The following is a 16,174-nucleotide window of genomic DNA, read 5'->3' on the forward strand; positions in this document are numbered from 1 at the left end:
GTGGAATCAGCTTCCAGTTTGTGTTCGGGCGGCAGACACCCTATCCGTTTTTAAGAGTGCGCTTAAGACCTTCCTTTTTGATAAAGCTTATAGTTAGGGCTGATTAGATTCAGCCCCTAGTTTTGCTGATATAGGCTTAGTTTGTCGGGGGACATCTTACTTCTTCCTTCTCTCTGTCTATACCTGTGTACTCTCATGTTCCGATTAACCCAGCTTCCCCAAATTTCTTTCTTTTTGGTGTCTATATACGCCGGGATCCGGAGTCATGGATGATCCTGCGGTCCTGTGTCCTGGATCGCGAGCCCTGGATCTTGAGTCGTGGCTATGGTCCTGGATCATAGGTCCTGGATGGATATCCTTGTGGATTCATCTTCCTATTATACACACATGCATTTCCAAACATTTGGACTACCTATTTTGCAAATAGTGGTGTAACGGTACACGTACCCGTACCGAACGAACATTTTGGTTTCACAGTTACGTACAAGGATGACGGACAAAGACAGGTGGACCGAACCAAAGCTGTTAGTCTGCATTATTCAACTAAAATTGATTACGTGGCTGGCAATACATCAAACTTGCACACTCATTTGAAAAGGCATCACCCGAACGTGAATATCACCGGTACCAAAAGAAAAAAGACTGAAGTGCAAACCCAACTCCCGCTAGCATTTAGCCTCCACCACTCGCAGAAAGTTCAGACCGAGCCAAAGCTATTACAAACACCAAATATCCCTATGTTGCCATGTTAGCAAAGCGCTACCTGGCTGTATCTGCTACCTCTGTCCCTAGCGAGAGGGTATTCTCCACAGCAGGAGACATGGTTAGTGCCAGCAGATCTGCCCTTTCGGCAAGCAATGTGGACAAGTTAAAATTCTTTAAAAAAACATGAAAATACAATGACAAGCAAGTCATAATGTCAAACTGGCTGCTTAGGTACTAGTACAGTAAAGTTCAAATACAGATTATTTCAGTTCATCGAAATGCTGCACCTTAATGTTTATTTTATTATATTTTGTATTTATTTGAGTGAATACATTATTCACAGTTTAATAATAATAAAAAAATATATATATTTTATGTTTTGTGATAATTTTTTCTGCTGTACCGAAAACGTACCGAACCGAACCGTGACCTAAAAACCGAGGTACGTACCGAACCGAAATGTTTGTGAACCGTTACACCCCTAGTTGCAAATGTATTATCTTTTCAATTTACACACGGCATTTATTGCACGTCTGTCCGTCCTGGGAGAGGGATCCCTCCTCTGTTGCTCTCGCTGAGGTTTCTCCCATTTTTCCCTTTAAACTGTGGGTTTTCTCCGGAAGTTTTTCCTTGTACGATGTGAGGGTCTAAGGACAGAGGGTGTCGTATTGTCATACTAATATTCTGTACACACTGTGAAGACCACTGAGACAAATGTAACATTTGTGATATTGGGCTATATAAATAAACATTGATTGATTGATTGACTTGGACAATGACAGGAAGTAGATAATGTCTTGCTTTGTAGATTGTACAATCTAATAAATCTACAGCCCCATGAATTAAACTGCATGTCATTTCAAAAATGGTTTGTTTGTTTGTTTAAAAAACAATGTGTTTGTTGTTGTTTTGTCTAACATGACGAACTCATCAATTTGTGTATGTGAGGACTTGTTCAAATTCAGCAGAACCATTAGATGCACTAAACCTGTTCTGTCTCCACTCTTAAAAGTCTTGTAAATCTGCTGGAAAGCGATTAGTCAGGCCATTAGAAATGTTTGAGTCCCTATGCATACTTCACTCTAATATGTTATCTGGTTATGCAAGTCTTTTGACCTGCAGTACCCATTTGCAGTGGTAGAATGCAAATGTAGTGCTTTACATACATGGAAAAGTCCATTGGGATGAAATTAATAAAGATATGTTAAATCATTTCAAATCTTAATAGTGCATAGTTGGGAGCTTGTGGCATTTTGTTTACACTCCCAGAAGAGTAGAGAGCAAACATTTTTGAGTCGATAAACTGGAACACATTTTATTCTCTTGCATTCTCAAATTGAGACATAGGGCCCCTTAACCTTAATGAATATTTAAGTTTTCTATTGAAAAATGTTGGCAAACTGCACTACAACTTGTCCTTTGCATGGGAGCAAAATATTGAAAATCAGTAGATCTGTTATGGGTTGGAGAAAGAAAAATGAACATTGCAGGTGGAATGAATACTGACTAGGGCATTTGAAGCAATTTCATACATAGACAATACATCTTGCAGTATGAGGAATATCAGGTCATTGTATTCCTTATCATAAGACCTGCTCAGCATATTTTAAAGAGCAGGGCCTCTTGCTGCTGGAATTAATAAAGACAGCATGACCGATCCACTTGAGAGGTTGACTTTGCACATTTTTCTTAAATTGGGTAACATTACATTGTGTATTAATTCCTAAATCTCAACGAGGCATTCTGACATCCAATTGGTTGTTTTCTTAATATTTTGAGTAACCAAAACTTCAACTTAATACATTCCCTGTTAGGTGCTGTAAAGCTGCTGGTCAACACATGTTGTCAATTTTGCAGTTCAAGCAAGTTTTCACACCTGGATAAACCAACTCACTATCTCAATCCCTTAAAATACACGTGGGCAGTGGACAGAAAATACATTTGGGCCAGCAAGTCCAAAAGCTTGTCTCGGACATAATGAAGCAGGCAACATCCTTAAGCCTCCCAGTTACCAGAGCAGAGCATTGCTCTCTATCTGAGCAGCATGTTGATCCACACAGGCTAATGTCAATTCAGCTGTTACATCTGCTCTCCAAATCCTTAATTCCTCCAGCAGGCAGCTGGAATCAGCCGAGCGGACATGCCAAAGATGGAGAAGCAAGTGGCAGCCATTCAGAACCCTTTATATATTGTCAAAAAGTGATCACACAAAAGATAATACCTTTTCTGTAATTTTGTTTTTTATGAAGTGTCTCTTCTGTTACAGTGTGTGTAGGAAGCAGGACCCAAATGCAGATTAAAGTGACAAAAATAACTCCTTTATTTCAAGGCTAAACTATTAACAAAGACTGACCAGAACACTCACCGCAGACCAAGTCATTACACAAGACGAACCGACAAAGACAGACTGAAAAACCAAAACTTAAATACACACAAGACTAATCATACAAACAAGACACAGGTGAGGAGGGAGGAGAAAACACAGGGACACCAGGTGAACACAATCGGGTAAATTAGACACACCAGGGAAACTAACGACAGGGAACCACAGACAGATCTAAACCAGACAAAACACAACGCACACAGAAAACCAAAGACAGATCTAGACAAGACACAACACAGACAGAAAACCAAAGACAGATCTAGACAAGACAAAACACAACAGACAGATCGTGACATCTTCAGAGCAGTAATGTCCAACAGGTCGCTATCAGGGATTTTTATTACAAGAGAGAATAATATGCGTGCACGTGCATGTGCTTTGCCAGGGGACTAACCAGTGTTAGAAAGTACATCAGCGAGTGGAACATTTAAGAGATTTCAGGGAGCGTTGTGAAGATAAGTATAATGGCTGTAATAGTATACTAATCCAATTACAGCGATTACATTAAATTATAAAAGATTCCCTTTAATAAGGTATAATCATAGGAGGGGTCGCCTTTCGGCTGGGTTTCCATGGCTACAGTCAGGAACAGTTATAGTGTAACACCCACGCACACTACAGAGCTTTAAGACTTCAGAATCGCCTGCCCCCCTCCCATCCTCTGGCAAGTATTTGTCAGGCAAGGAAAACAGATGGAGTTGCACTAATCAAACCCACAGTGTGAGTTCATGTAATTGATGGATACATGGAGGATATTTGTCTAAACAGACAGGCGGTAGATGTATAGGTAAGATAAGAGAAATAAACACACATTTTCTGAGGTGTTCCGCAGGAAGAGAAAGAGGGATGGGGAGAGATCCATATTGAGGTGGGAATCTCTGATAAGCCAGATGAGTGACCATCTGCTGGGGGAAATCGTATTTCCCCCGCTCATACTGTCAAAAACGCTACTGAGATCTAACAGGACCAACACTGACAAACAAGACAGATAACAACACAAACAACTGTTTTATTTTACCATACCTCATTGCTCTTTGACACCAATTATATTAGACTGTCAAAAATTGAGGTTACTTCATTATTAATGTTGAGATAGAGGGTTTTGGTTTTTAAATACTATTTAGTTTAACATATTATTAATTATATGTTTTAAACCTGGAATATAGGGAAGGCAGATGTTTGTATCCATTGGAGATGTACTCCAGTCAGAGGGAGTGTTAAGTCGGAAACAGGCTTCTAGTTATTAGGCTTTAATAACTTCTTCTTATTCACGGATGATCACAGGTTCATGTACAGCTTGTGGGTTTAACCTCACACTCACACTAACTCCCACACATACCCATATCAGTGTCTACGTCACAACTTCCCGTCCTCCCCCGTCTGCTCCCCCAACCACAGGCCCGCACCTCAACCAGCATCACTGTGCAGCTCTATGATTGGCAGAGAGTGACACCCTCAGCATCCGATACAGGGTCGCTACACTACCCCCCCACTACAAAGTTCCTCGCCCACGAGGAACAAATAAAACTCAGCACAAACACTACCCCCACCCTCTCCAGTACTCTGCAGGGACCAGAGTACTGGCTGTCCAGTTTTGGGCACCGGCCTTTCTTCCGTTGTGGGATGTAGACCCAGACCAGCTCCCCGGCCCGGAAATGCTGACCTCATTGTCCTGGTGTCATAGTTCCGCTTCTGTCCACCTCGTCCAGTCTCAGCTCCATCTCCTTCAGTTCGCCTCCTAGTCTGAACCTCACAGAGTCCAGGGTCTGCTCCGCCTCTGCCTTCATCGAGGCCTCTCTGTGTTGGGCGTTCTGCTCCATGGTACTCATCTCCGCTATAGCTACACTTGCCTGCTTCTGGGCCTCATCCAGCTGAGATTTACAGGTATCCAACTCTGCTTCTGTCCTTTTCAGGTCTTCTAGAGTTTTCAAAGTCTCCAGTTGGGATTGTTCTAGCTTATTCTGGAGCTCCTTGTAACCTTGCTGCAGCGCCTTAGCGTCTCTACCCATCTCGCTGATCCTCTCCTGGTACTTGATGCAGTCCCTCTGCAGCTGCCGGACCTCCAGCTGCTTCTCCCTCAGCAGTTCCTCCTGCTGCCGCGCTCTGCTCTGGCTGCCTTCCCTGACCCTCTGAGCAGACGTCAGCTGCTGCTCCAGCTCCCTCTGCTTACCAGACTCTGCTTCTGCTCTCTCTCTCTGTGCTTGCCTCATGTCCTCCTCCAGCCTGGCGGTCCGGTCGCTCTCGCTCTGCGCCTCAGCCTCCAACTCGGCCCGCTCCCTCGCCAACCGCTCCACCTCCCGCTGCAGCTCGGCCAAGTGCTCCCTGTTGTCCGCCGCCTCCTGCTGGTAGTCTGCGATGCTGCCGTTGAGCTGGGACACCTGGTTCGTCAGACGCTCCTCCAGGTTGTCCTTCTCGGCTTCCAGGCTCCTGAGCAGCTCTTTGAACTGCGCCTCCCTCTTCGCACCCTCCTCCACCAGGCTCCTTTCTCTCTCTTTGCCCTATTGGAGGCACTTCTCCAGAGAGGCCACAAGGCTCTCCTTCTCTTTACTCTCCTGGAGATCTCGCTCAAGAGAGGCCAGCTCCGCTTTGAGTCTAGCCTCCTGTTGCTGCCACAGTTCCCTCTCTGCATTGACAGCTGCTTCCATCTCCCTCATTTTCTCCTCTAATAAAACTTGAACACTTTCAGTCATTTCGGTAACCCATACAGGCTTCTCCTCCTCTCTGCAGCTCCTCACAGCCGGTGGTACCGGCCCTCCGTTGCTCCTCGCCGCTACACTCCACACAATCTCTCTCTCCACAGCCATCTCCAAGGCCGCCTGCAAGGACTGTGGATGCTGCAGCTGTACCCCAACCCTCAAGTCCGCAGGGAGGAGAGCCCTGATGAATTGATCACGTGCCAGCTCACTCTGCACTCCGGGTGGCATGTGTGCATATGCCCTCCGTGTCAGGCTCTCCACGTCGTTAGCCAACGCACGCAGCGTCTCTCCAGACTTCCTACAGCGGTTACTCAATTCGTTCCGGAGCAGCTCTGGCGGGAAACACTGTCCAAACCGCCTCTTCAAAGCCCCCGCTAACGCTTCATAGCTGTGTCGGTCCTCAGGGCTCAGTAGTAGCAGACATGAAAGAGCCTCGTCTGTGAGGCTTTAGTCTCTATCGACCAACCCCCGGCATGTGCAAGCAGTTCAAATTGGGCATGGAAAGCCTCCCAGTCTGCCTTACCCGAGTATTTGGGTGTTTTCAAGGACGCGGCGGCTGCTACTGGTTGATGGGCGCCGCCATTGTTGTTTACATCCAGCTTGGAAATGGCGCGAAATGCCGCTGAAGACGGCGACATTCCCGCGTCTCTAGCCATCTTCACTGCCGACTCTCTCAGGCGCTCTCTCGGCTCCCGTGCACTCTTGAACTCCCCACTCATGTCCTTCGACCACCCGCATGTTCCATCTTCCTCTTCATCACTACTTTCCTGCTTCACTCCCATCTTGCTGAACTTTTCCATCTCCGCTAGCTTACCGGCTAGCTCCGTGACGCAGTTACGAACTCCCGTCAGGATAGATGTCCTACGTTCGAAAAGTCACTTCTGACACCAATGTAACGATCACAAAGGGAGTCGGAAACAGGCTTCTAGTTATTAGGCTTTAATAACTTCTTCTTATTCACGGATGATCACAGGTTCATGTACAGCTTGTGGGTTCAACCTCACACTCACACCAGCACCATATAGATTCTATTATATGGCTCTGACTCACACTAACTCCCACACATACCCATATATATATATATATATATATATCAGTGTCTACGTCACAACTTCCCGCCCTCCCCCGTCTGCTCCCCCAACCACAGGCCCGCACCTCAACCAGCATCACTGTGCAGCTCTATGATTGGCAGAGAGACGGGGGATGCCTGAGTGACACCTTCAGCATCCTATACAGGGTCGCTACAGTATGTGGAGTGCCCCAGGGTGCGATTCTTGGACCATTATTAATTAATCATAAAGTCATACAGAAATACATTATTATGAGGATGATTAGATAAATCCATTTTGGCCTCTGATATTTACATAAATGGTTACAGTGTATATCGTACTGACCGGCCTAAAAAAGGTGGTGGCGTTGTCATTTATGTGAAAAATAAGTTTTGTGTAACTAATATGGTTTCCAAATCTGTTAGTAAACAGCTAGAATTTTTAGCCGTGAATATTGAGGTAACAAAGGGTCAACAGGTCATGGTGGTGGGCTGCTACAGGGCCCCCTCGGCTGTCAAGGACTCTTTATCGTCATTGGCAAAACTGTTATCACAACTTTCCTACAAGGAAATAGTGCTGCTTGGTGATTTTAATTGGGACTGGTTAACTTCTGTGTCAGAGGATTTTAAAAACCTGTGTACCTCTTTGAATTTTACCCAGATTATAGACAGTCCTACTCGCCCAAATATTAAGTCCCCAAATAAATCCTCCTTAATTGATCTAATTTTAACAAATGTTCCACATAAATACTCATATGTGGGAGTATTTGCTAATGATGTGAGTGACCACTGTGTTGTAGCCACAATTAGGGACACTAAGGTCCAAAAGGTTAAACCACGTATCATCACAAAGAGAGACAAAAAACACTTTGTGGAGCAGGGTTTTTTACATGATCTGTTTGATTTTGATTGGGGTAAAATCAATCTGTGTGCTGATGTAGAAACTGCATGGTCTTATTTTTATCTTGGTTTTATGAAAATTATAGATAGACATGCACCTCTGCGTACATTTAGAGTGAAGGGACGAAACAATCCCTGGTTTTCTGCTAAGCTGTCCACTTCATGAGAGAAATAATGCTTGGGCTAAGGCTAGGAAATCAGGCTCAGAGGTAGAATGGCTACGTTTTAGGCAGCTAAGAAATAGCTTCACATCTCAAATAAAAAGTGCTAAATCAAAGTACTATCTGTCGGTTACCACAGAAAACCTGAATAATCCTAGGAAATTTTGGAAAGCCATAAAATCGATTTCCACTGGTGATATCCCAAATGAGCTACCTCCGTGCCTCACCACAGCATCTGGCACTATATCAGACAGGGCTACTATGCTAAATTGCTTTAATAAGAATTTTGTGTCTTGTGGCTCTCTGTTTGATTCTGTCACTGACTGTACTTCTGCTTCTGTGAAAGCTCCAATCCTTGACTCTGAACAATGTGGTCTGGAAAACCCTTTCAGTTTTACTCCTTTAACTATTGGTATTGTTCATGAAGCATTATCCAAGTTAGATCCTAGGAAACCGGCTGGCCCGGACAACTTAGAACCTTTCTTTTTAAAGATAGCTGCAGATTTTATTGCTCCACCTCTTACTTCTCTTTTTAACCTCTCCCTCAGCACAAATACAATTCCAAAAGTATGGAAGTCTGCTTATGTCTTGCCTTTACTGAAAGGAGGGGAGGCAACTATTTTAAATAACTATAGGCCAATCTCTAAATTGTCAGTTCTGGCTAAGGTGCTCGAACGCCTTGTGAGTGAACAAGTAAAGGAGTTTTTATGTATAAATGATATCCTCTCTAAACATCAGTCAGGATTCAGAAAGAAACACAGCACCATCACTGCGACAATGAAAGTGGTGAATGACATTACTAGTATTTTAGATAATAAGCAGAGTTGTGCAGCTCTGTTTATTGACCTTTCCAAAGCGTTTGACACAGTTGATCATCGCATTTTAAAGCAGAGGCTACTCAGTATTGGCATATCCAGCCATGCAGTGGGGTGGTTTGTGAACTACCTCTCTGAAAGGTCCCAATGTGTTCATTTTGATGGACTGTCTTCTGAGTGGTTAAACATTTCTAATGGTGTACTGTACTGTTCTGTTTTAGGACCACTTTTATTCTCCATATATATCAACAGTTTAGGTGATAATGTGGATGAAGCTACTTTACATGTTTATGCGGATGATACTGTGATGTATTGTGCAGGTCCCTCCATTAAAGAGGCTGGTGTTAAATTACAGGCTGTTTTTAACAATATTCAGACTCAGCTCTCTGAATTAAAGCTTCTTTTAAATGTGGATAAAACCAAGGTAATGCTCTTTCAAAAGCAAAAAAGACACCAGAGCCTGTTTTAGATATTGTAACTACGCAAGGAACAAAACTTAAAGTTGTTGCCTGTTACAAATACCTTGGTATCTGGCTTGATGATTGTGTCTCTTTTAAACTTCATGTCAATAACCTGCTTAAAAAACTGAGGGTTAGGCTAGGGTTCTTTTTCAGAAACAAGTCCTGTTTCCCGCTTGAGGCCAGGAAAAGGCTAGTCACTGTGACCTTTTTACCTGTGCTGGACTATGGTGATTTGTTGTATATGAATGCACCTGCCAATTACCTGAGCAAATTGGATGCTGCGTATCACAGTGCTCTGAGATTTGTCACAAATTGTAAAGCGCTTACACATCACTGTACACTGTATACCAAGGCAGGTTTACCATCGCTCTCTGTACGGAGGCTCAGTCATTGGTACACGTTTATTTTAGTGCTGTCAAAATTATCGGGTTAACGGCGGTAATTAATTTTTTTAATTAATTGCGTTAAAATATTTAACGCATTTAACGCATGTGCAGAATGGCCCGCCCCATACGTGCCACCAGTGGCAGCGCCAGGGTATGGCTGGGGTAGGCTACACCTATACCAAGAAATGGCTTAGCCCCACCATGAAAAATGATGTTAAAGTAAGCAAAATAAAGTCTGCCAACTCGCGCGGAGTAAATTGCACAGATAGCAGTTAGTAAGATTGATTTCAGTAGCCACGGTTTTGAAAACTTTTGTCACGTAGTGATCGTCTTCTCAATAGAACATCTTTGATAACGGCGTGGTGTTGTTGCAGGAAGTCCCGACGGAGAATACTTTTGCTGTAGTACAGGGGTGCACATAACTGGTACGCAGGTTATGTGCATAATCTGAAATGCGTACCGTCACTTGTGTCACAAAGCGCATTTGCGTACCGACGTACTTGTGAAGCTTTTCCAGAAGGCGGTTAGATCACCGGACGACAGAGTCGGTTTCCGTGTGCACAGACAGGGCTGCTGTTAACGTCGGTCTGTACAACGGACTTGTGCCAACACTACGCCAACCGGCTGCGGAGGGAGACTTCTTCCCCCCCCCTACACTGGAGAACTGCGCTAAAACAGCTGATCACAACGTTCACACTCTGTGGTCACGAAGTACTCCACTAGCGCGCCCCCCCTCTGTCGACTTTCCTGAAGTACTCCCCCGTGTTGATAGAAATCAACACGTAATGAATTAAGACCCCACGGTTTGATGATTGATAGGTGTGTGGGTTGTCTTTCATTTTGACACGCAGAAAAATGTTATAATAAACATAGATACTGTATGTTAAATGGATATATCCGCCTTCTTTCATTTATCTTTCCATTCCCACAACAATATACATAAATAAATGGCATATTTTGGACATAGTTCGAATGGTGATTAATCATGATTAATTAATTTTTAAGCTGTGATTAATCTGATTAAAATTTGTAATCGTTTGACAACCCTATAGTTTATTTATAAAGCTTTGTTGGGTAAACTCCCGTATTATATCTGCTCTCTGATAACACAGAGAGTTGCAAGCAGCTATTGTCTGAGGTCACATGATGTAGTCTTGTTAGATGTGCCAAGAGCAAGGACTGTCTTAGGTAAGACAGCTTTTATGTGCGCAGCTCCACTTGCTTGGAACAATCTTCAGCAACAATTGAAACTGAGCAATCTCATTCCTCTGCATGTTTTTAAAGCTAGGCTAAATGAAATGCTTGCTGATACAATGGGCACTTGTAAATGTCTATAACTATGTATCCTGTAAATATAATGTATAATGTCCTTTATTGTTTTATGTTTCATGTGGAACCTATATGCTGCAGGTCTCCCTTGAAAAAGAGATCTATGATCTCAATGGGACCAATCTGGTTAAATAAAGGTTTGAAATGAAATGAAATGAAATTATATCTTACTAGAAACCACAAATGTCATTATTCACTGTATCAATGTTGTTTATCTATGGATGTCATGGAACTGTTTGTAATAAAACAAAGATAAAACAAAAATACTCATTTTTGCTGCAAAGGCTCACACAAAAAAATGCTGAAAATGACAGATGATCTTGAGAGCAAAATTGAAGCTAGAATTAAAGGTGTATGTATATGTGTGTGTTTTGCTTGTGTATATTCTAGAGTTTTATAATTATATGCATTTCTAAAGGTACATTGTATTCCATCTTGGTATTTATGGAGTGTGCTTGCTTTATAAATAAGGAAGAATTGAATTGAATAAATTATAATAACCGTATTGTGAATTTTTTATTTGCAAATACCAATTAAAGGTGGGGTAGGTAAGTTTCAGAAACCGGCTCGAGATACACTTTTTGTTATATTCCATGGAATGTTCTTAACATCCCGATAGCAATGAATATCTGAAGTGCTTTGACAAAAAATCCATACAAAAATGTCATCTGTGGAAGCCGTGGTACTGTAAAAAGTACAACCAATCCGTTGGATTGCCTCCCTGTCTGTCAGCCTTCCATCTCGTGCACGCACAAATGTATCTCGTGCCGTCATTGGGCGTGCCGTCATTGGGCGTGCATTGCATCAGTACTTCAATGACTCGCCAGCAACAGGCGGCCACTTTCACCAGTCTGCTGACATCATGTGTGCGTTCATGTGTGTTGGAGGAGGTGCTCTGTAAGGAAGTCTGAAGGAAGGGGCGGATTCTTTTCGGCTGTGTACTTTCAAATTTTAGTGCACTCGAGCTGGTTTCTGAAACTTACCTACCCCACCTTTAACTGTTTTTAATTTTGGCAATTCTTCATCCTGACATATGGCTGACTTAAAATAATAACACCAGTGATTCTCAAATTAAGATTCCACAGTTTCCCACTAATAAATTAAATCGTGTGGAAGATAACAGTCATTCATTTTCATTTAGCTTAGTGAAAACTTGTTGTGTAGAAATCAGTGCAAAGAACAACACCCAGGAAAAAGGACAGTATTCTGATACTGAAAAAGTAATATATTCTTACTGTGTTGTTTACCTTTCAGGCAAGCCAATTGAAAGGCCTTGAAGTAAACATCAGGGTTGTCCCAAAAAAGATATAAATCAAGGGAAGGAGGCAATATGTGAAAAGACACCTGCTGAATGAGCTTTTTCTGCTGTGAGTTTGACAAAGTATGTGTTCTCTTCCAGGCTCAACTCTTTTGCGTGCAAGAATGAACTTTGTTAGCTTGAGATGTGTCAACAGTTTTGCTTAAGCAGCATGAAGCTGATCTGAGGACACAGTGAGACAGCACTTGCAAATAATCTTCAGTACTGCTCCATAACAAGTCTAGAAATCCTCTTCAAAATACAGAAAAACCTCCACACTAGTGCTTATACCTCAGAATACTGGTCCTCACTCAAACACTGATTCAAAAACATCATCACATAGGAGCAAGCAATTACATGTATTGTGTGTTTTAATACAAGCCTGATGACTGTTAAGATTGAGGGCCACCAAATTATAGGATACAAGCATCATCAATCCGTCTCTGTCTCTGAACTCCTGCTCTCTTGGCAGAGAATCAGGCAGTAAATTAATCAAAGGAACCGTTATTGCCAAATTAGTGACATGGGTTCAAAGACAAATGTCTCCTGGCTGACACACACTGACAGCCCCAAGAGTGATTCATTTATCTCTGCTCTGGTGATAGCAAGACTCAAAAACTCAGGACGATGCACCCGAATCGTGCCCCGCATAATCTCATGTCAAGTCTGGGTTAGAGTACCAATCCCATATTACTTTGCAAGCTGGGGCTATATTGTGGTAGGCTACATGTTCCTGGGATTTCTTTAGCTGAAGAGGCACTGAGTCAAGCCCAAGGGTCAATGACACAGCCCTCTTTCAAAGGCCTCAATTTGTGCTTTTGACAGTATTGAGTTATGTGGTCCCTGTCCTGTCAAATGCAATAAGGAAAGCAAGGTAGAGAAAAGCCAGAGTTTTTTTTCTTCAGCATATAACACAAAGAGCCAATACCTGCTGCAGGCAATAATGCAGCCATGTCTTTATAACATGAAAAGAAAGGTCTGCAACTTTAGATAAAAATGCACCCCAATATAAGCATGTGGTAATGCAACACTATATGACAGCTTAAGAAATCCAGTGATAGTTTGAACACAGGGTTCATAAATATTCAACTGCAGTGAGTTTGTAAGTAGAGCAAAACATATTATCACTTTTTGATCTATGCCTGTTAGCCTGAACAGTCCTATCAGTCTTGATATCAATCAAATCCAATTTCTGGCTTTTGTGTTCATCACACTTTAAAGTTGCAGCAGGGGCTCACGTTGTCATAGAAACAGCTGCAGTAGAAAAAGGTTAGCTTGTTGTTGAACTTGGTAGGATGCATGGAGTATCGACTCATTATGTGAATTTTAGCAGCACAAGCCGAGTGGAATGTTGCTTCTTTTGTGTGCTTGAAAAGCAAGGTCTAACAAATTAATGTGCGGTGTTGACTGCAAATAATTTTCCCCCGTGTGAAAATGCAGGAAAATATGGTGAGGCTCAGGGACAATATTGAGTCAAGGCAATATATTGCTACGCAGGTGCAGGGATTTGGCTGAATTCCTGCATAGTAATACATCTCAATGATAGAATTTAGTTTTCAGAGCTCAGAATTGGTTTGTATTTGCACCACAATGCAATCATCCTCCTTCAGAAATGAATCCTGTCTGGCCCACCTGCAGTAAAGCTCAGGCACGATGTGATATCTCTTTACTTAAAGATTGACCATTAGCATTCGCACCAGCTGGTGAGCATGCTCAGCCTCCCCTGTACTGCGTGTAATCTCTAACACGTAGTTTTTAAGGCTGTATATAACTAGTGTTTATGTCATGATTCAATTAGCACTTTGAGCATAAGGAAAAGCGCAATATAAATAACATGTATTATTATTATAGTTATAAAAGTTGTCACAATGTCGTTTCCACAATCCCTTTATTTCCTGGTGCGTTTATCCAGATTGGAGGACAGTTTTTATTTGATGGAAAATCCTCTCCAGGTCGTGTTTCAACAGGAAACTCACGTTGTAAAATTAAGACCTTTGGAGGGTCAAATTTGCTATATAAATATTTTGATGATAAGAACAATTCATTGAATGATGTGTATGTGATAGGGGACCTGTAGTGGTGACAACTGATGGCAACCTCTGATGCCTTAAACCTGCATTTTTCTAATGGCCAGCAGGGGGTTGCAACAAAGATTGTATAGAAGTCTATGAGAAAATGAACCTGCATCTTATTCAAAATAGACAATAAAGCAGGCTGTGCTTGTCCAGATTACGTGTTGTCAGTGTTTTAAGAACTGTAATCCTTTCACAGTGTTTCCAGTTCATGAAAGTTAATAGTACATAGTTATTTGTAATAACCAACAAATATGTAATTATTTTGGGACAACCCGACAAAAAGTTCCTGCGTTTCTTCTCTCTGGTCTTGATGGCTAGATTGCTACTCTTACAGAGACACTCAAATGGACTAAGCCAAGAATGACTTAGTTTCTTAGTTTTTGGAACTTGGTAAAAGTTGTTGTCTTAAGCCATTAAAGGGCCATAATATGTGAAAGGTTTTAAAGAAACAAACAGGCCAGATCTGAACCGTGAACCCTGCGATGGCTGTGAGATATCCACAACACAGGAGAAAAGATAAGGTGAGGACAGAAAACTGAGGTGAGTGGTTTGCACTGAACTCAGCTGAAAGTGAATGGCTGATCTGTTTTTCCACAAGCGTACACCTTGTTTAAAACCCCTGTTTCTACACCTTCAAAGGCTTTAAAAACTCAAAAACCACAAAGGAGCCCTTTGAAGCAATAGCTCCTAGTGTTTCAATGGGACAGCTTAGCGCCTAAAAAACCCTCTTAACTTGCAGATCCACCTGCATCCTGCTGCTTCATAGATGTTTAATTAAATCTGGACCTCTCTTATTCCTTGAAGATTATCCTTCTCAGAACTGAGGAAATGTTGTAAACACGTCAGATATTTGATTTTGCGAGCTATATGACTAGTATCTAGCAAACAACATTTATATTTGAATTCAGAGAATCTCATTATTATGCATAACCACCTTCAGGTAGAAAGATTATATTAGAAATAAAGAGACTTGGCTCTGGAAAGTTTGCGTTGAAGACTGAGTAATCCTTAAAAAAACGAGTGTAGAAAATGTGTTACATTAGTGACTAAATTATTAGAAATGTGTGCCACAGAATATTATGTTGAAATCTAGAAGCAATCCAGGCTGCTGCACAGCCATAACCAGTAGCTGGATTGTGACATTGTTTTGCAAACAAGAAAAGCCTGCAATGCACCAGTGGCAGATCTGACTGATCTGAAGTATGAAAAGAGATAACTAAAAAACCTACCACTTTCTTCTTTATCTTGGAATATGGCAACATGATTTGGGCTACAAGACGCAATTGCTACACAACAACAAATGTATTTGATTGGTTCAGTGTACCAAATCAAATCCAATCCAATTTAGAGGAATACATGTGAAAAGAGGTTCAGGAAAAGACAATTGATAAGGGGATTACTTGACAACTGCTTTTTGCTGGGGCGATTACCCATTCTGAGAAGTCAAAGGGATTTGAAGACATGCCAGCTCTCCATTCGTGTCTGCATAAACACATACAACCATGTGTGCAAAAACACAAACATACCGTGTCTAAATGCATCGGCCTTTTCCTCATATTACTGAGAGGAGCAGAGATTTCCCAGGAAATCTATATCAAAAGCTTAGAGCAGCGGCTCGTCTGCTGCAGAGGGAACACCTCTGGGAATTCTCCCCACAGACATGTGACTGAGAAGAAAGGGGCTTATTGTCAGTGTGTGTTCTGATTAGACTTAGAATAACATTAAATTCGAAAAAAAGGCAATATATTACAATCAAAGCTTTAGTGAGCTGATCCCTGATTACAGTTGGAGATAAGATGTTAACATTAAAGGTCAATAGGATAGGTCCCGAGTTGATTGCTCACATTAAGTACAATAATTATAACTCATTTAAAGAACACAAAGAATTTTAGGATAAATCTACAGATACAAATAATCA

This window comes from Pseudochaenichthys georgianus, chromosome 9, assembly GCF_902827115.2.
Source record: "Pseudochaenichthys georgianus chromosome 9, fPseGeo1.2, whole genome shotgun sequence".
NCBI classification, from domain to species: Eukaryota; Metazoa; Chordata; class Actinopteri; order Perciformes; family Channichthyidae; genus Pseudochaenichthys; species Pseudochaenichthys georgianus.